This window comes from Camelus ferus, chromosome 25 (genome assembly GCF_009834535.1).
Source record: "Camelus ferus isolate YT-003-E chromosome 25, BCGSAC_Cfer_1.0, whole genome shotgun sequence".
NCBI classification, from domain to species: Eukaryota; Metazoa; Chordata; class Mammalia; order Artiodactyla; family Camelidae; genus Camelus; species Camelus ferus.
This window is the reverse complement of record NC_045720.1, coordinates 20,153,694-20,171,955: the sequence shown is the minus strand read 5'-3', so window position 1 is coordinate 20,171,955 and position 18,262 is coordinate 20,153,694.

Genomic DNA, 18,262 nt, shown 5'->3' with positions numbered 1-18,262 from the left:
TCAAATTACTCATGATTTGAACATTACCAAAGATTTAAATGAGGAAATAATAAAAATACTTCTAAATATTTTTGAAAGGCAATAACAAAAAAAAAATGTATTGATCATTTAAGGAATAAATTGGACAAATTCTCTACAATCTCTTTTGAGGGTAGAAGTAGAGGGCATAGTTCTTAACTCATTCTACGAGGCCAGCATTATCCTATTACTAAAACCAGACAAAGACATTATAGGAGCAGAAAACTACAGACCAGTATCTCTTATGAAAATAGATGAAAAAATCCTCAACAAAGTAATAGACAGTTGAATTCAAAAAGTATAGAAGAATTATACACCAATTCCAAGTGGGGCTTATCTCAGATATGCAAAGCTGGTTCAATATTTGAAAATCAATTAATGTAATCTATCACATTGACAGACTAAAAAAGAAAAATCACAGAATAATATCAGTAGATGCAGAAATAACTTCTGACAAAATCGAACAGAGTTTCATGATAAAAATTCTCAGTAAAGTAGAAAAATTGGGAAACTTCCTCAATTTGATAAAGTCTATCTACAAAAAAAAAAAAAGCCTACAGCTAATAGCATAGTTAATGGTGAGAAACACAAACCTTTCTTAATAAGAACAAGTACAAGGCAAGGCTGTCTCCCTCACCTTTCTTTTTACATCATCATAATGGAAGTCCTTACTAATTCAGTAAAGAAAGAAAAAGTATACAGACAGAGAAGGGAAACATGAAACTCTCTCTGTCTACAGATGACATGTCCATCTCTACTTAAAAAATCCAAAAGAATCAAGAAAATAAGCTCCTGGAACTAATAGGTGATTATATCATGATTTCAAGATACAATGCTAATATACAAAAGTAGTCAATTGCTTTCCTGTATGCCAACAATGAACAGGTAGAATTGGAAATTAAAAATTACATTAGCACTCACAAAAAACCATTTACATTAGCACCCACAAAAAAGGAATTCTTATATATGAATCTAACAAGATATATACATTGTCTATATGAGGAAAATTATAAAATTCTGTTGGATAAAATCAAAGAAAAACTAAATAAATGGAGAGATATTCCATATTTAGGGGTAGAAAGACTAAAAATTGCCCAGATATAATTTCTTCCCGACTTGATCTGTAAGTTCAATACATTTTCAATCAAAATTCCAGAAAGTTATCTAATGGATATGGAAAAACTGATTCTAAATTTGTATGGATAGGCAAAAGACCCAGAATAGCCAACATGGTATGAAAGGAGAGGAACAAACAGAACTGATACTTCCTGACTTCAAGAGATGCTGTAAAGCTACAGTTATCAAGACAGTGTGGTAGGTGCAAAAGAATAGACTAGACAAATAGGCTAAGTGAACAGAATAGTGAGCACAGAAATAACCCCCATAAATAAGTCAACTCATCTTTGACAAAGGAGCAAAGGCGATGCAATGAAACAAAGATTGTCTCTTTGACAAATCGTACTGAAATAATTGGATATCCACATGCAAAAATTGAATCCAGGCACAGGCCTGTGTAATCCTTTTTCTTTGAACCTTATGACTGGGTTATGCCCGGTCTCTTCATCAGATGTGGCTCTCTTTTACAACAGGAATGAACATTCTACATCTCAGAAACATCTTACTTTCTTGTACTTTTCCATTTGGTACAGCCACTGGAATTTATCATCATAGGTAATTTTGATATTGAATCTTCAGCAATAAAACTTAGATTGCTCTCCCCACTTTTCCTAGGCTCCTGTCTTTCACCATCTAAGTCAGGGGGATGTGTGGGAATCTTTTATATCTTCTCTACTTCTGTAAATGAGACAGAATATTGCTGTCCCTGAAGAGATGGTTACAACTTGATCTTTAATATATTCCTCCATCTGGTTCTCCTTGTAGTTGATAAAAATTAAATTGCTTAAATTTTCCGGCATATGGATGGCAATCTCTGTTAGTTTTAAATGCTTAGCTATGTTTCCTTGTTTCCATCTCTTTGCTCATTCTAGTGGGAATATGGAGAATGGATAATCCACCTTTCCTAGAAGACCAGCAGCTGGTTTTCTGACAGATTTTCCTACCATACAAAAGAAAAGTGCCCCTACTGAAACATTTTTTAACCTGATAAGGACAGATGGACTAGAAAAATTTATATAGATTATATATGAAAGCCAAAGACAGTCAGATAAGTGATTTTTCAAGTGTTAACATAATAGAATATTCAATTTGTAAACCTTAGTTTTCTATATGTTTATAGTTTTAAATTAATTTTTCAAACTTGAATCAGTGCACAGTAGTTTACTGACTCCTGACTTAGGAGCATAAAATTGGGTGAGTTATTATTAAACCGGTAAACAATGGAATTTTAGAGTATGTCTGACAAAAACAAACAGTAGCAATCCTGGCAGTGCTTTGCTCATATCCCTTAAAGGTTTAACATTCTGTTTATTACATGTTGCTGGATTTCTCACTGCTGTGTGCACCTCTCCTTGCCAGAGGCTTTTCCCTCTCTGCTAGGGACAACTCTGCCCCTACAAAACAGGACTGCAGATAAGCAGTCCAGAGCTGTCCTCACCCAGTGATAGAGGAGGTGGCTTAGACATATTTTAGCTCCCTTGCCTCTATGGGGGTGTGTGTGTGTGTGTGTGTGTGTGTGTGTGTGTGTGTGTGTGTGTGTGTTTTAATAGACTTTATTCTTTTAGAGAGTTTCAGGTTCACAGCAGAATTGAGCCAAAAATACAGAGAATTCACACATAGCCCTTCCCACCCACACATGTATGCTCCCCTCAACATCCCTCATCGGTCTGTCATATATGGTACAATCGATGAACCAACATGGGCACATTATTATCAACCAAATTCCATAGTTTACATTAGGGTTCACTCTTGATGTTGTACATTCTATGGGTTTTGACAAATGCATAATGACATGTAGCCTCTATTACAGTATCATACAGAATAATTCCATTGCCCTAAAAATCCCGTGTACTCCATCTGTTCATCCCTTCCTCCCTCCCTCTCCCCAAGCCCCAGCAAACCAAGATCCTTTTATTGTTTCTGTAGCTGTGCCTTTTTCAGAATGTCATTGGTTGGAATCGTACAGTTTGTAGCCTTTCAGACTGGCTTCTTTCATTTAGTAATAAATCTTTTAAGTTTCTTCTATGGTGTGTGTTTTATACCATTCTCTATCACTCCCCACTGAGATAAGGTCCCAGTTGCTCAGAGTGGAAACTTGCTTGAAATCATCTTTTGTTGGTATCCATATCTTGTTTTGGCTTCCCATTCTCCATAAGAAGTTTCTTAAATTACTTCTGAATTTGCACTTTAACTCTGTCTCCATGATCTGCTTTTGTTGAAACACAAACACATAAGCTCCATTAAATAGCGCTTGTGTATACAAATTAAAAAGAAAAAAAGCAAAGTAAAACATTTCCGATATAATCAATAGATAAACACAAGTTGGTTTATATTAAAAGTCATCAACGCTGATGTTCAGTATCTTAATCCAGGGCTTCCCAACAGATATCTGGCAGTTTACTGGTGGTTTACAGTTGTGTTACAGATATTATCTCATCCTTAGCAGGTCAGAATCCCTGGTCAATGTGTCAGTTATTATTTTTGAAGATGTAAGAATTCTTGGTCAGAGAGTTAGCCTGGCGAAAATATCAACAATCAATGATATAATTATCTCTGTTGATTAATAGGAGAATGATAGCTGGTTGAGGGACTAGGGTCTTCAGACCTACCTAATCTCAATCACTTTGGCAAAAATAAAATAAAACACCAGGGGCTTAATAAAATAATGATTAGGGGCTCTGAAATGTAGTAGCATTCGATGTTAAATGTTCACTACTACTGCTTTTCTGAAATAAATAAATGAATAAGAACACTGCTCCCATACAGAAAAAAAGACATACTTAACAGTTTTGTCTTTAGTCGTTGGATCACTCAGAAAAAGACAAAACATTTTTCTTATTACCTATAACGTCAAATAAAATGTATTCTCCCTCAAGAAGACCTTTTATGGCATCTAATCTCTAGAGAACTGAAATATTTCAGAAAAGTTAAAACTTAAACCTAACATGCTTCAAGAATTTTCTTGTTTGGAACTAAGTTTAACAGTTTATGGGTATAACTTTAGAGTTATAAAATTCATCATATTGTAATCATTCAAACTAATATGTAGTCATTATAGTATGATAAAAGTTTTAACAAGTTACACTCTCTAATTTCAAAGAAACTTGGGAAAGTTTAATCATCTAAAATTAAATGATTAAAGTTTAAAACAAAGCAGAACCACTCTAACAGAAATTGAGAAATTTAGTGTCATTAGGGATTTTGTATGGGTTAATTAGCAATTTCAAAATCTAAGTTCAACTCCATTTTTTTCTTGCATATTATTCTGAATTCATTGATGACACACAGGCTCAAAAAATAAGTGCATCTTTTTCTGTGAATAGTTTTTGACAAGAATTAATTTTAAAGGATGTTACTTCATGTATATAGGTTCAACACATATTGGGGTAGCGTAGCAGTAATGACTACTAGTACACATTACAAAAGACATAATGAACTCCCTGTATGAATAGAAAAGCAGTTTATCATTCTCAGTGCAAAGCTGGTAGAAAATGAAAGTACTGGGAGCTGTATTTGAAAATACTAAGAGCACAATATTTTAGTCAGATTTAATATGAGTTTGCAAAATAACCAGTAATGCACAGTTAATCACAAAATGCTAGCTTAATGTGAAAGTATCTATGCAAGATACTTTAAAATTTCCTATGCTATTTTAAAAAATCTGCATTTGATCCTTTCTAAAATGTCCATAAGACATTTGGACTACAAAGAGTCCTTTAGTTTTGTCCTGTCCACAATATCCATGAGGCTATTTGGTCCATGCTGTGTAGTTTTGGACAGAACCAAGTATCAAGGACATTTTTGGTGTGGACCAAATGTGGCCAAACATTAAGGAACTTTTGGAGTGGACCAAATGTCTTACAGACAGGTTAGGACCAGGAATCTATCAACCTAAAAGTTGACTGTATCTTCTTTATTCAAACTGAAAACAAATATTACAGTGTGTAGGTAAGGAATGCCTCAAGTCTGTTATAGATCTCTTGTCACGTTGATTACTTTCCACAAATTTCCCTTCTTGAAAGTCTTTCAAACACGTTATGTGAATTTACTTTTACCTCAAAATTTTATTACTATTCAGTTCTGTGACTCATGGTCCCAGAAAGATAAGCAGTATTCTAAATATTTGAAAATAAATCAATTTAATGTAGTAATAATTTTGAACATGGATCATACTGAGAATAATGTATTTAATATTGCTTATCTCCTTATAAAATAGATATTATCAATCCAAATGAAATAGCATATGAAACTTTTAACGTTGAACTAAGAATCTGCATTGGAATCTGCAAAGCAGGATAAAAACACGTGATTGTTGTTGTAATCGACTACTTACTAATTGTGTAAAGATAAAAAAATAAAATAATGGAAAAAATAATGTCTATGAAATTGCCTAGAATACTGCTTTGCTCATAATAGACATTTAATAAGTTTTGGTTGAATCTGTAGAAAACTTTGCCTAGAAATTATGGGTAGAAAGTAGATAGTATTTTTTTCCCTTCCATCAGGGAGCTAACTTAATTAATAAAATAAAAGATAAAATAATTACTTACATAAGCCACACTTTTCTATTATGTTAAATGATTCAGACTGAAGTAAATTCTCTTTGAATGATCATAGCACTTTTTCCTTTTTTGTACCCTGTTGATATTTTTTATATGTTGACATAATCTCACACACACACACACACACACACACACACACACACACACACACACACACACACTATTATATGCTATTTTAGAGCCTCCTCCCAAATACTTGGCATAATTTAATACTCTGTGTACTTGGTATAATTTTTGTTTGTTTGTTTTGGGCAGCTGCTCAGTGGCAATGACAGTGATAGAAGTAATATAGGAAGAAAGCACCGTAAGTGCTTAGTAGAGGAGGCTGAGCTGGGCCAGACAGACTGGGTGCTACTGGAAAAAAAATATTCGAAAAATAAATGTAAAAGTGTTCCAAAGAATAGAACAGCATGCCAGAATAAACGAAGCAGGTGTGCATGTGGCATGCTTGGGAAACAGCCATTACACAGATCTGGATGGAAACAAGAGTACTAACAGATAAACTGGGAGAAATACTTCTGTTTATAACTATACAGTACAAAAAGCATTCATATGATCATATGATAGATAAAATGTATAGATGTGTTATTTTTCTCACGAAGGGATGGGGAGGGCACAGCCTAGACTTGGCAGAGCTGCTCACAACCAGAGAAACTACTTAATTCCCAACTCTTCTTTTCTGGCATACATTAGAGAACGCAATAATTATGTAACTCTGTGATGTTAAAATCTGACAGCTCTCCTAAAAGGCTTTCTGGTACTGTATTTTTAAATGGTTCTGCTTCGCTAGTTGGCAAAGGCCTCCGAAATCTCTCTAAAGTATAACCATCCTCATCTTTTCAAGTCATTAGTTTTTTGGTGAAAGTCATAGCAAGCCCAGATCTCATGCTGAGGACATCTGCATCTGAACATCATAAAGCAGCCTTGAACCCTGCAAACCTTAGTTCTGAATTGGCCACTGCATTGATTCGAATGAGTACACTGCATTGGTTTCCTTTTTTCTTCTTCTTTTTATTAATCTTCAGATAATTTGATCTGAGGGCCATTCCAAGCTGTAATACAAAGTCAGTGAAACATAATGACTCATAGAGCAAAATGTAAAAACTAAATTTATAAATAAGGATGAGATTGAGGGAGACTATTTCCCATGTTCATTTAGCTCATTTACTGTACAGAAGCAAATTCATTAAAAACGTAGATAGCATATGAAGGGATAAGGGGAGGGAATGCTACAAAAACGTTAAAATTGTAAGTTAACGTCATGTCTTGGTCATAAGTTATATAACTGAATGTCAGTCGCTTAGATATATTTCCCTTCTTGCTTATAAGCATTTGAATTATTGGAGAACCTTTATATCATAAAATTATTCTCTATTGTATATTAGCCCTCTTTCCAAACTAGGAAGGTTTTCAGTTTATGAGCCTTCATAAGACTCTGGACCTCTTACTGCTTTTCACAGAAAGTTTAATGAGTTTTTCTACTAGGTACTGACCTCCATAAGCATGGGGACACTGGATCACTACTTTATCCCCGAGTATGCCAGTGTCAATATACAGAGCATGGACATAAATATGTATTGAATGAATGTACCTATTAAGTAATTACAAAAATGAGAGTATTACAAAGAAGAAAAATGGGAAATGAGAGCTGTTGGACCAATGGGAAATCACAGTTAAACTGAGACTTGAAATATGATTGAGATTAGCTGTGAAGACAAAGGAGATTATTGGACTGTTGAGAAGATTATTCTAGACTGAGGAAATGATGATAATGATGATGATGATGATGATTTTAATGCTCATGTATACCTATATATTTAATGTTTACATTTTACATACTTTGTTTACAAAAAAGTACATATCATAAAGTACACAAATTTGATCTTCCATGTTTAGTCTGCTGTTCAATTCATTGAACAAATTTTCTTTCTTTCTTTCTTTGAGATATTGTATTTAACAGTTCTAAAATATACATTTGATTCCATTTTTATAGATTAAAATTTTCTATTGAACTTGTCTTTCATCCATTTGTCTGTCATTTCTTATATTGAGCACATTAATATGTTCTTTATACTCTGATCACTATCTGGATTATCACTTCATCTGTTTCTATTTATTACGAGTCATCTTTCACTTAATAGTTGCACGTCTGGTTATTTTTTAAAGAAGCAGGCAGAGCCTTCAGAAAGTTTTCTCTGACAAAGAGGGCTTTCCTTTCTTCCCTAGGAAGATAGGGTGAAGAGCTGATTTCAAATTACACAGGAGTTGAATTCGGTTGTCTCTGGGCTACAGTCTTTATAAGATTCAATCTACCTTTGGCCTGTCTCTGTTCTTGGGGTGTCTTATTGTGACATTTTAATGTTTGGATGGGGAGCCTTTCAGATTTCACTTTTAGACTGAGGAAATTATTATATTTTCCACAGTTTCTCAATTACTACAGTCTTTATGTGGGTGCATCTATGTATATATGTGTTTAAATATGTAAATACATATAATTTATGTGTAGAAGACACATTATTTGTATAATCTATAAACAATGCTCTGAAATATAAGAATCTCTTCTATTATTTCTGTGTCTTGCCTTGTGAAGGATCTTCAACCCACAGTTTGGGAACTACTTAAAGTAAGAAGTCTTAAAGATAACTCTAAAAACCATAAGAATTAAATGGAGACATAAATTGAATTTATACCACTTGATTTTAGTGACTATTTCCTTCTGAAACTTTTGCTGTAGGATAGCACAGTGACAGTATTTTATCCGGCTTCTCTATTTCTTCTGCATCTTTATCCTTGAAATTTATTCTGCTTCTCATCTCCCAAATGGAACATCTGTGGACATACTTGGGATTTTACCTGTCTGTCGTCTGTCTGTCTGTCTGTCTATTGATCTGTCTTCTTTCTTCTTCCTTTTCTTATCTTTTCTTTTTTCTTTCTTTTCCCTTTCTTTCTTTCTTTCTTTCTTTCTTTCTTTCTTTCTTTCTTTCTTTCTTTCTTTCTTTCTTTCTTTCTCTTTCTTTCTCTCTCTCTCTCTCTCTTTCTCTCTCTCTTTCTCTCTCTCTTTCTCTCTTTCTTTCTCTCTCTCCCTCCCTCCCTTCCTTCCTTTTTGTCTCTCTGTCTTCCTACCTATCTTTCTGTTTATCCATTCAGCTATCTATCTCTCTATCTAGTTATCTAGCTAGCCATCTGGCTATCTAATTTCTTTTAATCAAGAAGAATGTTCATTTGCTATCGGTTTTAATAAGTAGGACATTCTGTATGACCTTGAAGAGGGCTCCTAAAGAGAATTGGTAAGAATGCAGTCAGAATTTGTCAAGCTATGAAGTTAATGGATAGAGAGATATGGAGACAGAGAATAAATTTACTCATCTAGGAAGCTTGGCTTTGAGGTGTCTTTGATATAATTATAAACAAAAACATCAAGGAGGAACATCAAATTTAGCCTTGGGCCTTGTCCTTCCTAAAGAGGGGCATGTGAGCTGTCTTAACGGACATATGTTTTCAAGATGACAAGAATAATCAGAGTGGCATTCTAGAGCCAAAAAAAAACCACACAAGCACAAATATCGTTAAGTTATAGCGGAGAAGGGCAGGACCAGATAAAGGTAAGGCTAGACAAAAAGTACAAGGCCTTATTTTCTTTTGCTTTTTTTTTTTTTCTTGTTTTCTTTTTTATAAAAGGTCTTATGTGCCTTGCTAAGAAACTTTAAATTTAATAATAAAATAATATCAGTCCATATACAGTTATTTTGTGTCAGATATTAACTTTTTTTACCTATATTAATTATTCATTGCTTCAAAAATATAAGATGAGGCTAAGAGTTTGGATTCTGTAAACAGCCTCCCTGGACAATTTATTTAACTCACTGTACCTAATTTCCCTCATCTGTAAAACTAGAGTAATTTTACCCATAAAGTTGATGTAAGATTTAATTGAGAAAATGTATGTAAAACACTTAAAAGGGCATCTTGGTAACAGTGAACACTAAAGTGTTTACAATTATAAGTATCCCAAATTTTAAAATTAATTATTTTAATTAATTGACTGATGAAATTTATTTAGAAAGTAGCTAACAGAGAGAGCATGGAAAAGAATATGTGGGGCCCCAAAGACCATATTCTTAATATATGGAATTATTATTACAATATGGAATATAAGAATAATCAGGTTTCCAAGGAAACACAGGTTACTTAGTTTTAGACCTAGTCATTTTGTGACACCTTAGAATTAGTTTCGTCGGAGAGTCTAATCTGAGTTTGGCCATGTCTCTAGATTCCACCACCAGTTTATAGGAAATGCAGATGATAGGGAATGCTATCAGCAATATTCAGGCTGTGGGAAACTCTAAGTCCAAATTCGCTAGTGTCTTCTCCAAATTAATTGGCAGAGGAGGAAGGGTGAAAAAGAGATGTGAAGCAGAAAGTCTAGAGATTAAAAAAGCCACAGCCACAGGGACAGTAATCCGTCACAAACTGTAAATCTTATCTGGACCTAACTTCAAGCAAATATTTGTAATTGGTGAAACTGCATTTGTAAGGCAGTTGGAAACTGAATAGAGACTGAAAATACTACTGATAAATAACTATTGTTAATTTTATAGATGTCTGAATGGCTTTGTCATTGGGTTTTACTTTTAAAGGACGTTTATCTTTTAGAGCAACATGCTGATGGAATGATAGCTGATACATGCCATATTGGAATTTTCTTTAAAATAATAGGGGCAAGGAATGATGGGAATATAATGAAATAACATTGGTTGTGAGTGGATGACTGTGGAAGCTAGGTGTTGGTTACATGGACATCAAATTGTTGTATATGTTTATATTTGCTTAACATAGTATTTAATATAATATGTGCATGTAATGTGTATTTAATATATGTGTAAAGTAAAAATTAAAACAAAAATCAAATAAGAACCCTTTCTGGAGGAGTAAACCTAATTCAAAATATCAGCCTGGGGAAGAAAAGCTTTCTCAGTCTTTGAGGAAGGCTGAGTAAATATGGCAAGCTGGAATTCAGTAAATTTGACAATATTGCAATGATTGATGGCTTCCCTATTTTTATTATTATTAACCCCATTATTCCAAACACATAAGCACACATTCTTATCACAGCCTTTGATGTCTAATTCTGCCTTAAACCCCACATTCATTACTCCCTCCCTCAAGTTCAAAATTATGTGGAGAATAAGTTTTCTTTCACACATCGCATGCAATTCAGGATTTTCTTTTCTTTCATGCATCTTCTTTTATTCCTGTAATAGTTGTTAGTATAGCTAGCTTTCGCTATTATAAAGGCTCGGTAATCCTTTTCTTAAGCCTTTCCCTCCAATGTATACCGCAGCAGCTTTATCTGCTAAACATAGCATCAGTTACTTAACTGCCTTTACAATTCTAGTATTTTTTTTTAGGGAATAATCCAACTAATTCATTTATGAAAGCCATCAATGTATATACTAGCATATCTTTAAGCTGTAGAGCTATTTCTATTCCCACTCAGAAAAAAAAAAAATTAAACCCTCCTTAATATCAACTTACTGGCTTAATGCTAACACAGATAAAAATACTGCTGTGATATGAGAAATGTAAGTCAAGAATGTTATTATTCTTTCAAGTTCAAAGTGACTATAAATTTTGAAATGCTCCAAAGCTTAACACTTTACCAGAAATTTCAATAAATTTAATTAAGACTTCTTGATCAATTACATTTTTTAACTTTGTATTTATACTTTGATAATTTAATATGTATCACACAGACAAGGGATAACATTCTGAACAGGCTTTTCACCACCTCTGAGCCGTGGAATTTTGACTGTTCAGGTAGTCCACATTTACTGTTGTAGCAATAACCAAAGGATTTTTTTTTAATTGGTAACGATAGCCTTTAACTAAATGATTATCACATTTCTGAGTTTCTGTTCTGACAGTCCTGTATCTTTCTTGCTGACTTTCTCAGGTTTACCACCTGCTCTTTGCCCCTTGAACATATGTTGAAGTTCTTGAAACTGTTCCATGTTCTGTAAAATGGAGTTAGTTCTGGTGCCTTTATCAATAAGTTAACGTTAGCATAACTGTCTTGCACGTAGTAGATGCTCAATAAATTGTGGCTATTATTATTGCTCATTAGTATTTCCTTTTACTGTTTATTCCTGCAAATGTTCAATATTCTTTTATATTACATTTTTTACAGAAACTAGTTTTGTTAGTTCTCCACTATTGCTATAGTAAATAATCACAAATTTAGTGGCTTAAAGGAACATAAAATTATTATCTTACAGTTCTGGAGGTCAGATGTCCAAAACTGATGTTATCGAGCTAACATCAATGTGCCAGCAGGTTGCATTACTCCCTAGAGGTCATGGGGTGGGAGTTGGGGGGACTCTATTTCCTTACCTTTTCTGGCTTCTAGAGACCTCTTACATTCCTTGACTCATGGATCCAGTCCTCCATCTTCAATTCTGCAGTGCAGCTTCTTCAAATTTCTCTCTGACTCTTTAACTCCCTCTTTCAGTTAAGAGGACCCTTGTAATTACAATGAGCCCGCTTGGATAATCCAGGCTATTCTCTTCATCTCAAAATTCTTAATTTAATTCCATTTGCAGAATTCCTTTTGTCCTGCAAATAGCATATTCACAGATTCCAGAGATTAGAATGTAAATATCTCCAGGAAGGCATTATTCTGTATTAGATGGAAAACCACACTAGTTTTCCATCTAATAATGTGAAAAACTACTATCAATTTACCTTATTAATTAAATGTCTGGATTACTGCTTCTTAAAACTCTGTCTCTACCTGTGTGTTCTAGTTAATCTGAGTTCTCTCACCCTGCTACATTCTCTCTCACTGTAATGCCTTCCTCAAATAGAGGTAATCTTGTGCCATTGTTACCTCTGCTCAGTCATTTAATAGCTGCTTGATATAATGCAAAGGTCTTAACTTTCCTAAAGCTCATTTTACTCATATGTAAAATAGAAAAAAAATCTTAGTAAGATAATACATGTAAAATGATTATACTGCCTAGCATGAAAAACGCTTAATAAAAGTTAACTGTTAATATTATGATTGTTATTATTAGAGTCTGGTAGGCAAATAGATTCCTCAATAGTTCAATTCCATTTCACTTACTGTGTTTGAAAATTAAACATTCCCTTAGGCCCCTGGAATATTATAGATTTTCTACTTTATGCTTATTTTATTTGAACCATAATCTTCTATGTCTTAAAATAAAAGAAGGTTTTATTTTTCCTTGAAGATGAGGCATTTAAATCAGCTTGTAATTGGACTAAGGTCAGAAATGAGGTAGATAACTTTTTAAGCTCTATCCAGAGTTATAGCTAAAACATAGAGATATAAATCCCATATCTTCCACCCCCAGGGGCAGAAGGTTCTATCATCATCGTAATCATCTTCTAGATGCTCTACAGACTACAGTGGTTTGATATTATCAATACAACAATGAAACATCTCTATATTAAGAAACTGATGTTCTCCAAATACTGGAGTGACAACGTGGGCCACAATGTAACGTATTCCATTCTGTTTGTTACTCCATTTTAGTGCCTATATTATAATCTGACACAATAGCTTCTTAAAGGAATGTGTGGAATTTCTTATGAATAGCCGAAAATATGCAGTAAATGGATGGTTGCAGGGTGAGGGAAGAAATAGTTAAAGAAACTGGCATAGAGAAACACTAACTTTAGTGGGCATCGAATGTATACCATGTGCTGCTAAGTACTTTATAAACCAAGATAAATAAATAAAAGCTCATATATATTTTTTACTCCTCATTCCCTCGTCTTTTCCCCATTCCTTCCTTCCTTCACTGAAGGTAAAATTTTGTCACCAACACTTAGCTGTGTGACCTTGGCTAATGTATTTACCTGTTAAGCCTTAGTATAATAATAATGGAAATTAGAAAAATTAATCTTGAATGTTTTCTTATGAAAACTAAATATGATTCAATATATAGACAGTATCCATCACAACGTCTGTCATCTATTATCCATTACTTTTCTTCTCTCTTCATATTGAAGTTCACCAATTTAATTTTGCAATGGAGTGTAGTGGGAGTTTTAGGAAAGGTTATGCCACTGTGTAAAAAGGTTATAGTAAGTAACAACAACTAATGTATATTAAATCTTATGATGTGCCGATTTGTTTTCTAAGTGCTTTACATGATCTCACTCAATACTAACAACAAACCCATGGAGATAAAAGCGAGGTAAAATAAGGCATCTGTGACTATACACCTATTAAATACAGAGATGGATTCTGATCTCACGTGGTCTGATTAGAGCTTTTAGCCACCAGGTGCTCAGTCAGCAAGAAAGTGTAAAACTAACACTGTGTGGTGTTGTTTTTTAAATTCTTAACAGGCATAGCATGTTGAGGTCACTTTCAAGAATGCAGTATGAGGATTTATGCTAACTTTTTCCATGCTTAATGTTTATGTGATTTAATTCTAAAAAAAGGAAAATAAAATACTTTTAAAAATCTTAGAGATATTATTTTACCCATCGTATTTCCAAACTGTATTCTATAATATATTGAATAAAAGGGATGTACTTGAATTTCCTAAAAATATAAAAGTTAATTTAAATAAATACAGGGAAATTTTACATGAATCTACAACAATTAAATTTTTTTTTTATTCACGCCTATAGAGGTGTATTTTGGCTGGATTGTTCATATCCTTAAAGTCCTATGTTTATCACACTAGTGAATGACCAGAGTCACCCATGTTGTGTCATAAATTAATTTTGTATTGATTGAATAGTCTATGTAAAAAAATTTTCTGATTTAATAGAAAAGAAAATTTCTCCATTTTGATTGTTTTATAATTGTGAAATATTTTTACATTTAACAGCTGTATATTTCCAATGAGATTTATTCTATATTTATAAATATTACAATGTAGTTGTCTTTCACTTTTGATACAAATATCTCCACATCAGTAATACACCTGCACATTTGCTCCCTTTAAAATAAATGAGACTGGTACATGGGGAATATTCAGTTATGTGCTCAAGCAATTTTCAGAGTGTAAGTAAGAAGTCACCTTTAGGCAATAAACACACACATTTCTTCATGGTCAAATGCAAGATGATTTGATACTCCTTCCTCCCTGTCCCTTTTTATAAATCAAATTTAGCAAATGCTTAGACTTAAGATGTTTACTTACAGAATCACTCAAATAAACCAATGGATAAAATTTATTCAGCATTCAGGCCCACTTTTTTTTATATATAATATCTACCACTCAAAATCTTATAAAATTCTACTTCAAGGCTATTGAATTTAATCAACTAGGTATTTTGAGCCAAAACCTTGTACTCCCTACTTCTTAAGCGTGTCACATAATAGAATCCAGGCTCTGCCTGTTTTCATTTTTAAAAAAATCTTATTCTGATCATATGTATAAGTGAAACAGAAGATCCCCTGAGCCACTTTGGTTTTCTCTCATGTAGTTACAATCTCCTACTCATTTCTGCCACCTGACTCTTCTCCCAAAATTCTGTCGTACACGCACAATAACATTCAAAATTTAGTAAGAGAGTAAATGGCATCGTTCTGATTTATTTTCCTCTGAGACAAACAAAATACAATATGTTTTACAGAAGCTACTAGTTGCATGCAGCTTGCCTACAAAATGATATAAATGAAGTTTCAAGCAGTTCTTTGCAGCTGGCTAGCTGATTCACTTTTGTTTATTTATATTTTCTCTCTCTCTCATCTCTGTTACTCTATTCTATCTCTATCTCTGTTGTCTCTCAGAGACACGTCTACAGTGTAAATAATCCTAGAGTGAGACAAAAGGCAGTTTAGATGCCAGTACTGCCATTCACTCTTTTTGAGACTGTGGATAAGTTATTTAATAACTCGGAGGCTCATTTTCCTCATCTATGACCTAGGGATAAAAACTCAGCTAATATAGTTGCTGCGAGCATCTCATGAGAGAATATCTATAAGTGCACAGTACTTAGATTCATACCACATTATGTAGAATTCTCTAAATTATAAACTATATAAGAATTATTAGGTATAATCAAAGTTTTCAGATTAGTAAACTTTTTGGATATTACTTATTCCAGTATTGCAAAAATATTTTTGTTCATTAGAGCTACAATTTATAAACATGTATTTAAACCTCTGCAAAATATATTAACTTTTGCCAAAAATATTGGACTCTAAAATCTAAGAAAAGAAGAATTAAGAAGTTAACACGTCCCTCACTCCAGATCCATTTGGGGGATAGCTAGTTGAGTAAATGACCTCAACCAGATCTCCACGCAGTTGTCTTCAAGCAAACCTCTTTGTAAACATGTTAATGGCATTTGCTAGTGGAAGAAGGTGTTGCTATCTATAAAATAATTTAATAGGATGTTCCTGCTTAGATTAAATTGATTATTGTAAATGAACTAGAATTTATGAGTTTGAGGAGCATGGCTGGTTGAAGAATGGAAGGTAGCTACATAAGCTTGTTCTATTTGGTAATTAACAGTCTATGAAATGAATCGGTACTCAAACTGAAATTGATCCATTTAATAAACTGGTTTGTTGGCAGATGACCTGGATCCAGATCCTCTATCACTGTTTTCTCAGTGGCCTTGAGTGTATTAATAAACTGCTCTGAGCCTTTCATATTGGTTCTGAGTATTTAAAACTAAATACATTAAGCAGCTGTTAGATACTAAAAAAAGAAAACTGGTTATTATGACAGATCTTATTAAACATAAATCAAAGTGTGTCCTAATGCAGGGAGGAAAAAAGAGACGTTTTGGTGGAAGTTGCACATGATAGATTTAAGTACTTCTAGAAAATAATAACTCCTCTATTGCTTGTGCTTGCTTGTAAACTGTGAATCTTAAGGGAATTTTAGTGCATCTGTGATGTATGTTTTGAGCTAACAATTCAACCCTTTGTGTTAACATATCATCCAATATTATCTGTCTGTCCATCCATCCATCATCTATCTGACTTAAAAATTCCTTGTGATTGATTACTATATAGTACTGGCAGTAATATATTTTTCCCTCAGCTTCCCATTTCATCCTTGTCAAAATTACCGGGAAAACAAAAGTTGTCATACACAAGCATCACTCCATAATTCATAAGTTATGAATCTTTTCTACCAAATTAATCTTATATAACTAGTCTCTGAAAGAAATGCATTGAGCATTCCCACATAATAGCTATCTGAGTATAAAGTTAAGGAGCTTCTGCAACCCTTTTAATGTATCCTACTAGATCAAAAATAAGTAATTAAGCCCACACACACAAGCACTTCTTTCTTTTCTATTTTGACTGCTATTTCATGTGAGCAATTGAATCTTTCACACAGCTCCCAAATGCACTCCTTCTGGAACAAGAGCTCTCATTTTTTTCAGTTTATGTTCGTAAAAGTCAAAGCGCAAATGCGTGGCTCAGGTTGTCTTTTACTATTGCGTACCATGTTGATGGAAAGAAAGGGACTGGAGAGAGAAAGATGAAATTTATAGAGAATCTCCTCGGTTCTAGATTGGCACTACCCAGTATGGTAGCTGCCAGACACTTGAAGCTATTCTAGAACATTTGAAATGTAGCTAGTGAAAATTGTGGTGTGCTGTATGGGCAATATACACACTGTATTTTGAAGACAATCCAAAAAACAGACAGAATGTGTAATAACTCATCAATGTTTTATGTTTATTGCATTTTGAGGTGAGAATATCTTGGATATATTAGGTTAAATAAAACATATTAAATTAATTATACCTGTTTCTTTTTACTATTTTAATGTTATTAGAAAAATTAAAATTGCATATGGGTTTTGAATATAGCTCTTATTTTATTTCTTTAGTACAACATTGTCATAGATACTTCACAGTAACACTTTGAGTTATCGCATGAATATTGTGTTTCCTACCTCTGTCATAGAGCTTGGAAATTTGGCACCTAAGATTCTTATCAAATGTCACCTCCACAGAGGTCAGTTTCCTCTTCATCCAATCAAAACAGTGACTCCACCCCACAGCCAGTCGCTAATCATAACTCTCACATTTTTCAAAGAATCTACGTATATGTTACATTAACTTACTCAAGTAGCTGTGTGTTCCATGCCTCTCTCTAGTTACTAAAAGTTAAGGGTATGAGGGCATGGGCAAATTTTTGTTCATCCCTAAAATCCCAAGACATTAAAAAAAAGTCTGATACCTGTTAGGTACTTGGCAAATGCATGTAGATTGAATTAAGTAGAAAATGTCTATTTTAAATTACAAATCTATAGCTATTTTATATGGGGGATTGATATGGAATCTAAATGATACATTTTGTGTTTTAAGCACTCATTTTATTCTGGGGATCTCTTTTGGGACAATGAAAAGTGTCATAAAATATTGAAAACTACAAAAATATTGCTCCAGTAAATGAAGTTTTCCAAGGGTCCAAATTTTCAAATTGGGAGGAAATTTCACGTTGTAGTTCCAGCCTGCATGTTCTTTATGATGGCAAACCCATGTTATAGAATGGGGATTTTTTCTGAGGTGACTAAACTAGCCTGGAGGAACTCTTTTTATTCTGCCTCATT